General features: G+C 46.6%; 1 protein-coding gene across 15 annotated transcripts in view; it reads right to left on the bottom strand.

The window, feature by feature from the left end:
- The window catches only part of gng7 (guanine nucleotide binding protein (G protein), gamma 7), a 310,055-nt gene that overhangs the window by 168,101 nt on the left and 127,154 nt on the right, over positions 1–14,800 (bottom strand). For 10 of the 15 annotated variants that reach the window (XR_011936079.1, XR_011936083.1, XR_011936082.1 and 7 more), the window contains exon 4: positions 4,079–4,116. The exons of the other annotated variants lie outside the window; for them this stretch is intronic. The gene's annotated coding sequence lies outside the window, so the exon portion shown is untranslated. The remainder of the gene's footprint in view (positions 1–4,078; positions 4,117–14,800) is intronic. 15 annotated transcript variants of the gene reach the window in all.

The following is a 14,800-nucleotide window of genomic DNA, read 5'->3' as shown; positions in this document are numbered from 1 at the left end:
TAGCTACCAGACTAACATTCTTGATGTGCACAATATTGAAATCACAGCAACAGTTAGCTTCTATTTGGCCTGAGCTACGTTTACTACAGTAATGAAAATGTCCGTATCATTTGTCACTCTCCATTTTTCTGATTGATGTTGTATTTTCAAATGTGGCTGTGGGTGGTGCTTCTTTCTAAAAAAAAAAGGTTTCCAAGACATTAGTGAAGGCACCGTCACTCCACCTCCCATGACGAGCACGTTATGTAAATGAAATGACGCAGTCGCTGCATCAGAGATCCGGCCTTTAAGCAGAGGAATCCCTCCCACACAGTTTCACACCACCTACACAATGAGATGCTAATCAACGTACATCTAAGCGCTAGTTGTACTGGCACATGGTGTATAGTAGCTGGCTTGAATGCAGCCCAAGTGAAAAGACTGCAGTGAATCACACAATGAAAAAAAAAATCAAGCCTTTGCACAAGAAAGGTTAAGGTCTGGGGATTCTTCACAACGTCTTTACAGAAGAGCAGATTCACATACACGTCAAATGATATAGAGGAAGCACGGAACTGCACTGTATTATTAACCCTCAGATGGTTGCAATAAATATTTTGGACACAAAAATATTTGTTTTATTACAGATTTTAATGTTAAGAGTGACAAAACTTTCCAAATCAAACGCAGGGACACACAAAGTAGCCAGGCAGAAAATATTCCCATACAATATAACGAGGCAAATTTAAGCAGCCTGTATTTTGTTGATATATATACACAAATGCAAACCAAATGTATACATTACCATGGATTTGATGTCTCACTGTTGAAGTAGATTCAGACAGTTCGTAAATAATAAATAGCACTGGTCAGACAGGATTGTTTTCAATAATCACTGTCTATATGGCATAGCCTGTGTTGGCACAACTTTGCAAGAGAATTAAAACAAAAGACAACAGAACTAGCTATAATTTTTGTTTAGTGGTACATTTTATGTTCTTTGATTGATTTGTGCCTCCATTCAAAATGGAATATATTGACTGCCACATTGGACATAATACAGGATGCAATTCTTCCAGTTGTTCTTAAAAATGGAAAATAATTTTGAAGCGGGTTGATAAAGCAACAATTTGATTGCAATTTCACTCAGCATCGCAGCTATGGCAACTGCAATAGTGGTCGCCTTGCTTAACAGCATCCTGCAAAATGTTTCACATAAATGTTGCCCTCCACGTTCTCCCCATGTTTGCGTGGGTTTCACCCCCACAACCCAAAGATGTGCAAGGTAGGTGAATTGGCTACGCTAAATTACCCCTTAATTGGAAAAAATGAATTGGGTACTCTAAATTTATTTTTAAAAATAAATAAATGTTCCCTCCAAATAGAATCATGTATTTGCTTGGTATTGCAACTATTTTACAATGTCACAGCCTGCTTGGGCTGTGTACCTCAGAGCTGGGTCTCGGGTTAAGTTAAGGAGCAGGCAATCTTGGGAGGGGTTAAGAGCCCCAACAGGCTGTATTGTACTACATTGTTTCTCATAATGTCACATTTTCCAGGAACCAATTAAACAATGTTAAGCAAGGACTTCCAGTACCAACTACACTAGCCAATAACAACATTCTGGACATTTCTCTCTAATGTATTTGCTTCTTAGACATTGACACTAAATACTCTGTGCTGTGTTTTACTTATGTACCCCAACAGGAGAAATAAAAGCTAAGACTTGCAACAAGATGATATGCCATCAATTAAGACTGAAAATGCGGAGTGAATGAACTATGGCTTTAATTGACTTACAACAGAGCTAGCAGCGTGCCCCAGAAGGAGGCAGTGTGAGAGGTCGGCAGCTTATATACACAGGCCCTAGGGGGACAGTCGCTGGGGAACCTGCGGGTGCCAAATCCCGAAGGGAGACAGTGTCCTCCCGCCCGTCATGGTGAGCCACGTAGGCGTACTGGGGATTCGCATGGAGGAGAAGGACCCTCTCTACCAGAGGATCCGACTTATGAGTCCTCACATGTCGTCGGAGGAGGACGGGCCCTGGAACTGTCAGCAAGGTTGGGAGCGAGACCCCTGAGGTGGACCTTCTGGGGAAGGCAAACATCCTCTCGTGGGGGGTCACATTAGTAGCGGTGCAGAGAAGTGACCGGATGGATTGGAGCGCATTGGGAAGGACCTCCTGCCAGCGGGAGACTGGGAGACCTTTAGACCGTAGGGCAAGAAGGACGGCCTTCCAGACCGTCGCATTCTCCCTCTCCACCTGTCCATTCACCCGGGGATTGTAGCTGGTAGTCCTGCTTGAGGCGATGCCCTTGCTAAGCAGGAACTGACGCAGCTCATCACTCACGAAGGAGGAACCCCGATCACTATGGACTTAAGTGGGGAAACCGAATAAGGTGGAAACACTTCTCAGGGCCTTGATGACTGTGGCAGAGGTAATGTCTCGGCATGGGATGGCAAAAGGGAAACGTGAGTAACTCGTCAAGGATGTTGAGGAAGTACACGTTACGGTCAATGGCGGGGAGAGGCACTTTGAAATCAATGCTGAGGTGTTCAAAGGGGCGTGAGGCCTTTACCAGGCGTGCTCTGTCTGGCTGACAGAAGTGTGGTTTGCACTCCGTGCAGACCTGGCAGTCCCTGGTCATGGTCCTGATCTCGTCGATGGAGTAAGGCAGGTTGCGGGCCTTGATATAGAATTTACAGAGCAGAAGGAGGCCATTCGGCCCATCGAGTCTGCACCGGCTCTTGGAAAGAGCACCCTACCCAAGGTCAACACCTCCACCCTATACCCATAACCCAGTAACCCCACCCAACACTAAGGGCAATTTTGGACACTCAGGGCAATTTATCATGGCCAATCCACCTAACCTGCACATCTTTGGACTGTGGGAGGAAACCGGAGCACCCGGAGGAAACCCACGCACACACGGGGAGGATGTGCAGACTCCGCACAGACAGTGACCCAAGCTGGAATTGAACCTGGGACCCTGGAGCTGTGAAGCAATTGTGCTATCCACAATGCTACCATGCTGCCGGGCCGGTCGAGAGTAGCAGAGGCCAGCTGACGAACGGGCGAGCCGGGGTTCCGGGAGGTGGCGGTGGACTTCAAAAATAGCGTCGGAGATGCGGCGGTGGACTTCAAAAATGAAGTCGGAGATGTGGCGGTGGACTTCAAAAATGGCGTTGGAGATGCGGCAGCTGACTTCAAAAATGGCGCCGAAGATGGCGGTGTCCCCGACGTCCACGAGGGTGCCGCGTGGTCAGAGGCATAGGCACCCATGTTATGGAAGGCCACCTCCAGCGATTCAGCAAGCTGCACCGTTTCCCGGAGGTCGAGTGTCTCCCTCTCTAGCAGGTGCTGGCGAACGCAGTGAGAGTCAATGTCAGCAACATAGGCGTCCCGGATCAGAAGTTCGGTGTGCTTAGTAGCCGACACCGCCTCGCAGTTGCAGACCCCGCCGAGCACCCGCAAAACAGGCAGAAATTCTGCCAGCGACTCTCCAGGGAGCTGACGCCGCGTGACAAGGAGGTGCCTGGCGAACAGTCCGTTAACCCGTTTCACATACCGTCCTTTCAAGAGATTAATGGTTTCATCAAACGAGGCCGCGTCCCGGAAGATGAGAAAAATTTGCGGGCTCACCCAGGAGATGAAGACTTGCAGTTTGTGCTCCTCGGTGACGGCGACGGCAGCAGAATTGAGGAAAGATTCTCGACAGCGTAGCCAGTGTGCGAAGATGACATCGGCATCGGCTGATTGGGGGTCTATCTGCAGGAGGTCCGGTTTGAGATCCTGATCCATGTTAAACAGCTCTTTAATTTAATGTAAGTCAATTAAATTGATATGCCATCAATTAAGACGGAAAACGCAGAGTGAATTAACTATGGCTTTAATTGACTTACAACAGAGCTGGCACCATGCCCCAGAATGAGGCAGTGTGAGAGGTCGGCAGCTTATATACCCAGGCCCTAGGGGGAGGAGCCACGGGCAGAGTCAAAATCGTACAACATGTAATATAGTGGCAATACTGTACAACATGTGGTTTGACCACACAAGAGTCACTCTTCTATGGACACTATTTGACCAGGTAAACAGTACCTCATTTGGCGGATCTCCAGATGAACAGTCGACAGTTCCTGGAAAACGGGAAAGCATGGTTGTTTTATTTTACATATGAAACTGGGAGTAGCAAAGTAGCAAAGATATTCTGTGCTGTTAATTTGATTTAAATTGACAGTAAATTTATCAAAAATACCTGAGTAGATATTTTGTCTCTACCCAACCATGTGACCTGAAATCAGGTAATTCAACTCCTGATCCATTCTGTAAATTCTGAAAGTCTGGCACCAGGTAAAAACGTTATCTAGCAATAACCTTGAAGTTTGAACGGGTTGGAAACATTCATTTTCTATCTCAGCAACTAGACAAAGACCAACCATTTAAATTAGATTCTGAACTACCTGCAAATAAAATTTAGGAAACTATTGATTTTTGAAATTGGTTAGTGACATTGTACTCTGCTGGCTAAATGTCAGCTCAGTACTGGCTGTTCATGTGCCTTCCATTGTAACAAAAAAATCAAAACTGATGTCATGAATCACAAATTGGCATTTTAACCACTTCTTAGCCCAAATTTACTCATTCTAATAAAGCACTAAAAGTAGGCGGGTCAAGGAGGATCTCTTTGTCCATGTAATGTGTGTCAGCTCCTCTAAATGTAGGTCTAACGGTACAGTGCAGCTTTTGTTAATACACGTCAATCTTACTGAAATCATCAAGAAAAATTCAATTGAGGATGCATTCACTTTTGTCTGCCTCATAATTAGACACTTGCCTACAATTTCCCTTAAAAGCACATTTTGCTGTGGTCAGTAATGATCTGACCAAACACCAGGATAAATTATTCAACTCAAAATCCAATCTTTATTCGAAACTTAAAAAGAACAAATTGGTTAGAAGCCAAATTAAAAGGTAATCAAAATGAGGCAGGAAGCAGAAGGATATGGTTCACTGAAAGTAATTAACCCCAAATAAGACCCTGTTAATGGTGCCCCAAGCAAGGAAATTAAACGTTAAAAAAGTATCACTTTAGCAGAAATCCTAACGTTCAACTCAAGGACAATATTAAAAAAGCTCACATCGAGCACGGTGCGCAGTGGGTTAGCCCTGCTGCCTCACGGTGCCGAGGTCCCAGGTTCGATTCCGGCTCTGGGTTACTGTCCGTGTGGAGTTTGCACATTCTCCCTGTGTTTGCGTGGGTTTCGCCCCAAAAACCCAAAGATGTGCAGGCTAGGTGGATTGGCCACGCTAAATTGTCCCTTAATTGGAAAAATGAATTGGGTACTTTAAATTTATAAAAACAAAAGCTCACATCTTAAACTATCCCTCATTAAATGCCATCTATCATATTAACGAGTGATAGCAGCAAAGTGCACACATTAAAGGGAAATGAATATTACAGTACTTGGCCTTCTACTCAAGTTCTATAATTGATATCTGATAGCTTAGTGGAAGGAGGAAAAGTTATGACACGAAGCTCAACCAAAGGAAATACACACACATACACAACATGCACTACGCACAACATGAACTACGCATGCCCAAACAAAGAGGTTCCCACTCCACGCCTCCACTGCCCACAAGGTAATCCCCACAAGGTTACGTCAGCATGTTCCAACCACATAGTTTCAGTTCCATTGCACATTTAGCCTGATGATCAGTCAGTCACTGGAGAATTACAACAACTGAAATTAAACATCATGTGTCCATTGACAATTTAAATGCTGGAAATAAAATATAAGTTGCTATGCCAGTAGTCATTTAAAAAAAAAGATTTCAATTTTGTGAGCACAATTTTCCACTCAACTTTCCCTCCTGTTTCATAAGTGCTGACTAAATCCACAGTTCTACGGTCATCAGCTGCCTCCAGTATGTTATCCGAGCAGCTATTTTTCAAGTTGTAGCCTCAACAGTGAACATCGTCCGTCATAGACAGCATCACATCTAAGCTGGACATTGAGCCGACATCCAGGTAAATGTGTTTTCCAACAAGAGTTAGGCTATCCAATACTATTACTAACATATGTTATTACTAAGCTTCTAAAAAAAAATTGTATGGGCTACTGAACACCAGATGGTCTGTTCTGTTAAATCATTTTGTTTATTTGCATTTCACTAATGCAAAAGCAAAATACTGAGGAGGTTTCAAAAATGTGAGTTAATTCTCCACTTTTCAACTTTTTTAGCAATACGGAACTGTGATGCTGTCAAGGCAAAGTCCTTGACTGATGTTTACCAATGTTGTCTCTAAGCTGCGAGGATGTTTGTAAAGTCAAGATCGTGTCACACAGGGAACCAACATGCAGCACAGAGACAACGGGCGTCATTCTCCGACCCCCCCGCCGGGTCGGAGAATGGCCGTTGGCCGCCGTGAATCCCGCCCCCGCCGAAGTCTCCGGTACCGGAGATTGGGCGGGGGCGGGAATCGGGCCGCGCCGGTTGGCGGGACCCCCCGCTCAATTCTCCGGCCCGGATGGGCCGAAGTCCCGCCCAGAAATTGCCTGTCCCGCCAGCGTAAATTAAACCTGGTATTTACCGGCGGAACCAGGCGGCGCGGGCGGGCTCCGGGGTCCTGGGGGGGGCGCGGGGCGATCTGACCCCGGGGGGGTGCTCCCACGGTGGCCTGGCCCGCGATCAGGGCCCACCGATCCGCGGGCGGGCCTGTGCCGTGGGGGCACTCTTTCCCTTCCGCCTCCGCCACGGCCTCCACCATGGCGGAGGCGGAAGTGACTCTCCCCACTGCGCATGCGCGGGAAACTGTCAGCGGCCGCTGACGCTCCCGCGCATGCGCCGGGAAACTGTCAGCAGCCGCTGACGCTCCCGCGCATGCGCCGCATTCCCGCGCCAGCTGGCGGGGCAACAAACGCCATTTCCGCCAGCTGGCGGGGCGGAAATCCCTCCGGCGTCGGCCTAGCCCCTCAATGTTGGGGCTCGGCCCCCAAAGATGCGGAGCATTCCGCACCTTTGGGGCGGCGCGATGCCCGTCTGATTGGCGCCGATTTGGCGCCAGTCGGCGGACATCGCGCCGTTGGGGGAGAATTTTGCCCAACATTCCCTTTAAGATACATGCATGTGCTGTCATGCATCAATCTTAAGGGTACAACAAGCTAACTGCACACAGTAAAGAGGTTAGAGGGAACATTGTTTACATTGAGCATATAAAGCTCACTAGTCAAAGCTTTGATCAAATGGAGATCTAATCCTAATTTTACAACCTTATGTGCAAGGATATGGATACAACTCTCTCAACAGTCAATGTCATGCATTTACATAAATTATTGGCACTTGGGCAAAGCAAGCCAACAACACCTTTGGGACCATTACAAGCAAGGATTACAGCTTTCAAATGGGAGAGAAATGTGAAAAACTGTGAAAAGGCAGAGTGCAATGCATGAGATGACATTAGCATAAAATAATATTTTCAAGTGACAATATTATTTTACATGCTTAGCAAAACTGGCAACAAGACTTCACGGTATTCTTCTGCTATTTGCAACCAACTGGCTAGAAAGAGAAGTGGCCCTTGTGGCAGAATGCCTTTTCTATCCTTCTTCACTTTCTTCTCTTCACTTGAAGGAACGGGTTTCTAGTGTGACATTGTTCTCCCCGTGTCTGCGTGGGTTTCCTCCGGGTGCTCCGGTTTCCTCCCACAGATGTGCAGGTTAGGTGGATTGTTAAACTGCCCTTAGGTTAGATGGGGTTGCTAGTTTACGGAGATAGGGTGGAGCTGTGGGCTTAAGTGGGGTGCTCTTTTCAAGAGCCGATGCAGACCCAATGGGCCAAATGCCCTTCTTCTGCACTGTAAATTCTATGATCTTTGATCTTCTATGATCTATGATAGTTCTGTAGTGTTTCTTCACCTGGTGGAGCATGTTTCTAAGCTATTTTACACAAGTGTATGCCAAACTCTATTCTTAATCTCCATCTAAACATATGCACTTTCCAGCAAGAATCACTGGTCAGTATCAGGGGCGGAATTCTCCAGAAACGGCGCGATGTCCGCCGACTGGCGCCCAAAACGGCGCAAATTTGACGGGCATCGCGCCGCCCCAAAGGTGCGGAATGCTCTGCATCTTTGGGGGCCGAGCCCCAACGTTAAGGGGCTAGGTCGGCGCCGGACGTATTTCCGCCCTGCCAGCTGGCGGAAAAGGCCTTTGGCTCCCCGCCAGCTGGCGCGGAAATGACATCTCCGGGCGGCGCATGCGCGGGAGCGTTAGCGGCCGCTGACAGCTTCCCACGCATGCGCAGTGGAGGGAGTCTCTTCTACCTCCACCACGGTCTCCACCATGGCGGAGGCGGAAGGGAAAGAGTGCCCCCACGGCACAGGCCCGCCCGCGGATCGGTGGGCCCCGATCGCGGGCCAGGCCACCGAGGGGGCACCCCCCCTGGCCAGATCGGCCCGCGCCCCCCCCCCCCAGGACCCCGCCCGCGCCGCCTTGTCCCGCCGGTAAGATAGGTGGTTTAATTTACGCCGGCGGGACAGGCATTTTAGCGGCGGGACGTCGGCCCATTCGGGCCGGAGAATCGCGCGGGGGGGCCCGCCAACCGGCGCGGCGCGATTTCCGCCCCCGCCGAATCTCCGGTGCCGGAGACTTCGGCAACCAGCGGGGGCGGGATTCACGCCAGCCCCCGGCGATTCTCCGACCCGGCGGGGGGTCGGAGAATCTCGCCCCAGGAGTGGAAAAAATAACTTGAAAAATAGGGCCAGGGAAGAGGATCATTTCCTTTCTCGATGGTTTGAGTGTCTTTGGAACTCTCTTCCTCAAAAGGTGGTGGGAACAAACTATGAATATTTTTAAGGCAGAGGTAATACTTGATTAACAAGGGGTGAAAGGTCTCAGGGTAGTTGGGAGCGTGGAGTTGAGGTTCCAAGCAGATCAGTCATGATCTTATTAAATGGTAGGGCAGGCTCAAACAGGCCGAGTGGTCTACTCCTGTTCCTAATTCGTATTTTTGTACTAGTGCCCTAACTGTCGCCACATTCAACTGCAGAGTGTGAAGTCTACAAAATTATGAGAGGTATAGATAGGGTGAATAGTCAGAAGCTTTTTCCCAAGGTGGAACACTCAAATTACAAGGAGGCACAGGTTCAAGGTGAGAGGGGAAAGGTTTAGCGGAGATGTGTGGGGAATGTTTTTCACAAAGGGTAGTGGGTGCCTGGAACACATTGCCAGTTGAGGTGGTGGAGGCAGGCACGATAGCAACGTTTAAGATGGTGATAGACACATCAACGGGCAGGGAATGGAGGGTTACAGACTGTTTGGGCAATAAGTAGTATGCCTAAATAAGGAATCTGGATCGTCGCAGGCTTGGTGGGCCGAAGGGCTGTTCCTTTAATGTAGTGTTTTCGTTCCTTGTTTAGGAAATGGTATCACATGATATTTTGTGCTATAGTTTAGTAGACATTAATGCATTTAACCACTAAGCCAAAATATTAAAATTTCAAAAAAGTTATAAACAACTTACATTCCTTTCTCCAACCCCAACTCAGAAAGCTACCTTATGCTATTGTGCAATAATGTCCCGTGGCTTGATTGCCACATTGAGTTGGTTTATCTCTGCCGATATAGCAGCAGAGTTCTCCAACTGCCACAGTATTGGTGGATTAGGGAGAGGAAACAAAGTAATTGGAGCAGGAACAATATCTAGGGGTTTAATTTGGAAAGTGCATGCAAGGTTGTCGGGTAAGAATATGACTGGGGTTATCTGCAATGCCCTCACCCAAACACTGCATCAATTCCAAAAGAACAAAATTCAGGGTTGGATGGTGGGGATGGGATTTTGAGGAATAAACTTTCATTATCTTCTGATCTGTCCACAGCAGTTGTTTCATAACTTGTTAAAAACAGGAATGTTAGTGAACACATTTATTTTCAGGTTTGTTGTAATTTCAGAAAGCAGGGCAGCACAGTGGCGCAGTGGTTAGCATTGCTGTCTCACGGTGCCGAGGTCCCTGGTTCGATCCCGGCTCTGGGTAAATGTCCGTGTGGAGTTTGCACATTCTCCCCGTGTTTGTGTGGGTTTTGCCCCCACAACCCAAAGATGTGCAGGGTAGGTAGATTGGCCACGCTAAATTGCCCCTTAATTGGGAAAAAATAATTGGGTACTCTAAATTTATTTTAAAAAAAGAAAAAAGTAATTTCAGAAAGCACTCGGTTAATAGTGAAAATGCTGAGACACTCCAGGAAACAATAGACTATCAGTATTGTGCATAATAATACAGGAGGGCTAAGTGGGAAGTGAGCAACCATATACAATACACAACAAACTGTGAACTGGGGAAATTCTGTGTCCCAAGAGGTTCTGCCTTACTTATATGTTGCATGTATAGTGGCACTATTTTAATTTGATGTAACGAGACCAAAAACTGGGTGTACACGTTTAACACTGGGAGGAGTCAGATGTTGCAGTGCAAACTAGGTGCTGACTAAGTCTGCTGGAATTTGAATTGGAAACAAAGCTAATAAAAAAGCAACTATAAAATCGAGTTTCTGGAATTTGGCTTTAAAATTATAAAGCAAATAGAAATTCCTGATAGAGTTGTTTGCCTGTAAGACACACACACCCATCACGTGCTAAAAACAATGCACCTTGAATTGTCACGTGCAATTATGAACAGAGTACATTATCAGCTTCCAGGATACTCGGAACTGATGCAATTAGTCAATTATTTTTTACCTACTACTGAGAACAGCATATCTGCAAAGTTTGATTTTAATTTAAGTTCGCTCCCAAGATGAATTATTGCACAAATATATTCAACAGGACTTCAAATGAGCAACTTTGTTTTGTGCAAAAGAAATCAAAAAAGCGTGGTACTCATTACAACTGATCTCTTCTGAAACAGTGTCCCTGTTGAAGAATTCACTGGAACTATAGCTCTTGAACATTCTGTTATGGACTGTGGCATTCACAGAAACAGGAGCAAAATTGGCAACAAAATACATTTTTTTTTAAGTTGCAAAAATAAGTAAAGTTGTGAACTACACAGTTTACTACTTCACTAAGCATAAACAACTTTACTTTTCACAGATTGGTGATATTTTAGATGCTAAAGGTCGAAAACAACCACGGTAGAGTATTGCCGAAGCTTGCTCGTTGGGGGAAACCATCAGTTTGACATTATCACTGTGTTTAACACTGTGCATGATACTGCTTTCAAACATTCATTGTACTAACTGAGCTGCTTTTGAGTTCATTGACAGTGAACGTGCGTCACGATTAAACAGTCCTGATACTAAATCAGGAGCCCAGATTTTGCAATGTCAGTAATGGCAATGCGTTCAATGCAACAGGATGCTAGAGAGAGTGCACAATTTCTGGGGTATGCACATTCACACTGTAGCGAGCAAAACCAATGGAAGCAGCATGAATTTGACCGAATTGTCCACTAATTATGAATTCAGTGCAACAGGATGCCAGAGAGGGTGCACAACTTCTGCAATATGCACATTCACACTGCAGCGAGAGAAAACAATGGAGCCAGCATGAATTTGGGCTAGCTGCCAACTAATTATGAATTAATTACACTTTGAAATTTGAGATCTGAGTTTCTGGACATAACAAGACTCCTCTCAATTTGTGAATACTTAATGAGGAATACTTAATGAAGAGGCCCAACCCAGAAAGGATATTTTGAAAGTAAAAATTGATTGTTTTTTCCCCCAAACATGAAACTTAAAAGTCTTACAGGACGATTTATCTGATACGAGCGTTTACTTTTGTAAAAATCAAGGTCTACCAAATCAGATTTCTTACAGCCTTTTTTCTCAAACAGTAGGTGCATCCTTTATATTGTTTGTGATAGTAAGCCATGCCCACAATTGCCTTTTTTCACTTGTGTGGCACCACGCTTCTGGGCCTGGGAGGGAATTCTCTCAAGACAATCAAAATTCTAGCCATGGAGATTGCAGAAGCTCATACATAGATTTATTCAATGTTAGCAAGGGAGAGCACAGTTTTTAACTGCAGAAACTGGGCCCTATTCACCTTAAACTGATACACAGCTACTATAAACCAGGTGCCATCATCACAACTAACTTTTGATACAAATTTCGATAGAAAGTTTCATAGCGTGATCGTTTTAGTTTTTTAATTAGAATTGTTTGGCACGTTAAGAATAAAACTACAAAAACTAGCAGAGACTCGCAAAATGTGGTCAAATGTGTATATTTAACCAATTTAATGACCTCATCTTCCCCTCCGATGCCATCTGCTCCCACTCCTCCTATGTCACCCATATGCCATCCCCTTCCTCCCAACCGTTCCATAACACACATGCGCACCCACCCATATTCTCACAATTAGATTATAATGTTTGAATTATGCAAGAACAATTTGAAGTGGCTTAAAAGCAATGGCCATAATAGTCCCGAAAAAATGTCAAAGTGCCATTTATGACGAGATACTCGGTGAGTTTCCTGCCAGCGCGATTCGCACTTCTCTGCAATTTTCAGGCACTTATTTTTTTAAAAATGTCTTCCCCTACATGAAAAACATTGCGCTAAGGTACAAAGCATCTGATTCGCCCACCCCACAAGTCATCTGAGCAATTAAATAAAGGGAGAGCTTCATTCAAACGGTTCATCAGCTCTTGCTCTCATTCAAGCCAGGAGGATGGCAGTGAGGAAATCCGCACATCTATTCCCAGAGAGGACCCTCAGCTGTTTGCTGGAGGAGAGGCAGGCGAAGGACAATCTGGCAAGAGGCCTTTCAGCAGGGTGACAAATCCCATCTGGGAGACGGTCGCAGCACTGGTTAGTGCCAGAAACCTGACCAAGAGGATGGGTGTGGGTGTGCAATGTAGAAAATAAAATGAACGGCCTGTTCCAATCAGCCAGGGTAAGTGCTTCCTTCCTCCTCTCTGCACTCCACCCTCAATCATCCCCCCAAAATGTCACTTCGATCTGAAATGCTGCCACCTCGTAGGGCCCCAGTACCTAACCGCACCAGTATCCTCAAAAAAACCCCACCCCCAGCACTTCTCATCACAAAAATGTCAGGGATCTGCGACTGTCCAAGGATGTAACTGCTGTTCACACACCCTGGAAAATGCGCACACACGTGATGATACACATATGGTGGTCATCCAACAGCTGTATGTTGATGGAGTGTGTAGCCACCTAAATTGGCCAACTCCCGATTTAAAATAGCGAACGGCAAAGGCTGATGGGAAAGTCAGCCAACATAGACAGAAACCAGTAGCTGCAGGTTTGCTGTGTATTTACCTCTGCAAAGGCCAGAGAACATCGATACCAGCGGCCATCAGCATAACAAAGTAGCAGCCATCTGCATTCTGATGAGCAATCCCTGGGAACAAAAAGTAACATTTTGGACACACAAAGCAAAGCCAGACTCCTCGGCGCCAGCAGGAGCCAACACAAAGGAGGTGAACGAGCACCTCAAGACCGCCCATCGATCAGGGAACCACTCCAGTATTGGAGAAAATCGAATCAAGCGATTGGGACAAAGTCCAATCACTTGGGACTAGCTACAGGGTCCGCCCCGAAAGGCGGGAAGCCCCTGGGGACTTTAAGAGTTGAGCCCCATGTTCAAATCGCTCTCTCTTCACCTCTTCTTCCTGCCCGGGTCACCCAGCAACACGAACCAACATTGACCGTGACCGGTGCAGTGATCGCCGAAAGCCCGTAAGTCTTAATTCAACGCTCGCTACGAAATAGGCGCTCCTAGCTACCAATCCGTACCAACTTCGAATCCCGCAGACTCAGAACCCGAACGAAAGGCCATTTGTTCCCCTGACCTGGTGGGCCAGTCCGAAGTTAAGTATAGGCCTGTTAGTTGTAGAAGTAGCTTAGACGTAGAATTTGTGCATGAGTAGCGATTACGGTGTATAATAAATGTGCTTTGATTTAAATCTTACTAATCGGTGTATTGGGTTATTGATCATTACTCGGACTTGAACCTCGTGGCAGTATCATAAAGATACCTGGCGACTCGAGAGCAAAGGTAATAAAACAGAGCAATTGAACCATGGAGAAAGTTAGCAACAAGTGGAACCCCTTCCTGTTTATGAAGAGCACTCCCAGATGCCACTGGACGCGTAAAGCAACATGGGTGCAGTCGACAATCCACTGCACCTGTCGCATACCAGCAATTGTGCTGAATCCCGTAAGCCCTCACATCTTGCCGGGCCTGGTCCATGTCGAAATGAATGAAAGTCCAAAGCCCTTGCATAGAGTGTATCCGTTACCTCATGGATGCACTTGGCAGCAGATACCCGAAAGATGCTGCACAGGCCACCTGTGGAGCACTGGAACGACCCACTTGTGCACAAACTGAGGGTTGTCGTGACCTTCATGGACACAGGGAGCGAGTGTTCTCTGCTGCCACATGGCGCCAAGTCTGCAAGGATGTGGCACAGGAGGGTAGCACGGTGGTGCAGTGGTTAGTGCTGCTGCCTCACGGCAGCAAGGTCCCAGGTTCGATACCGGCTCTGGGTCACTGTCCGTGTGGAATTTGCACATTTTCCCCGTGTTTGCATGGGTTTCGCCCCCACAACCCAAAAGATGTGCAGGGTAGGTGAATTGGCCATGCTAGATTGCCCTTTAATTGGAAAAAATGAATTGGGTACTCTAAATTTATTTTAAAATGGATGTGGCAAAGGGACCACGTAAGGAGGAGTCTCCTACCGACAACTCAATGAAGGACACTTCGTTCTTGTACACCCTCTGTCCCCTTCTGCTCCTGCACGACTGGTGCAGCCACTGGCCTCTGTACCTGCACTGCACATCTCTGGTCTCC

The sequence above is a fragment of the Scyliorhinus torazame genome, chromosome 18, assembly GCF_047496885.1.
Source record: "Scyliorhinus torazame isolate Kashiwa2021f chromosome 18, sScyTor2.1, whole genome shotgun sequence".
Classification (NCBI taxonomy): Eukaryota; Metazoa; Chordata; class Chondrichthyes; order Carcharhiniformes; family Scyliorhinidae; genus Scyliorhinus; species Scyliorhinus torazame.
This window is presented reverse-complemented; position numbering and strand designations above follow the sequence as displayed.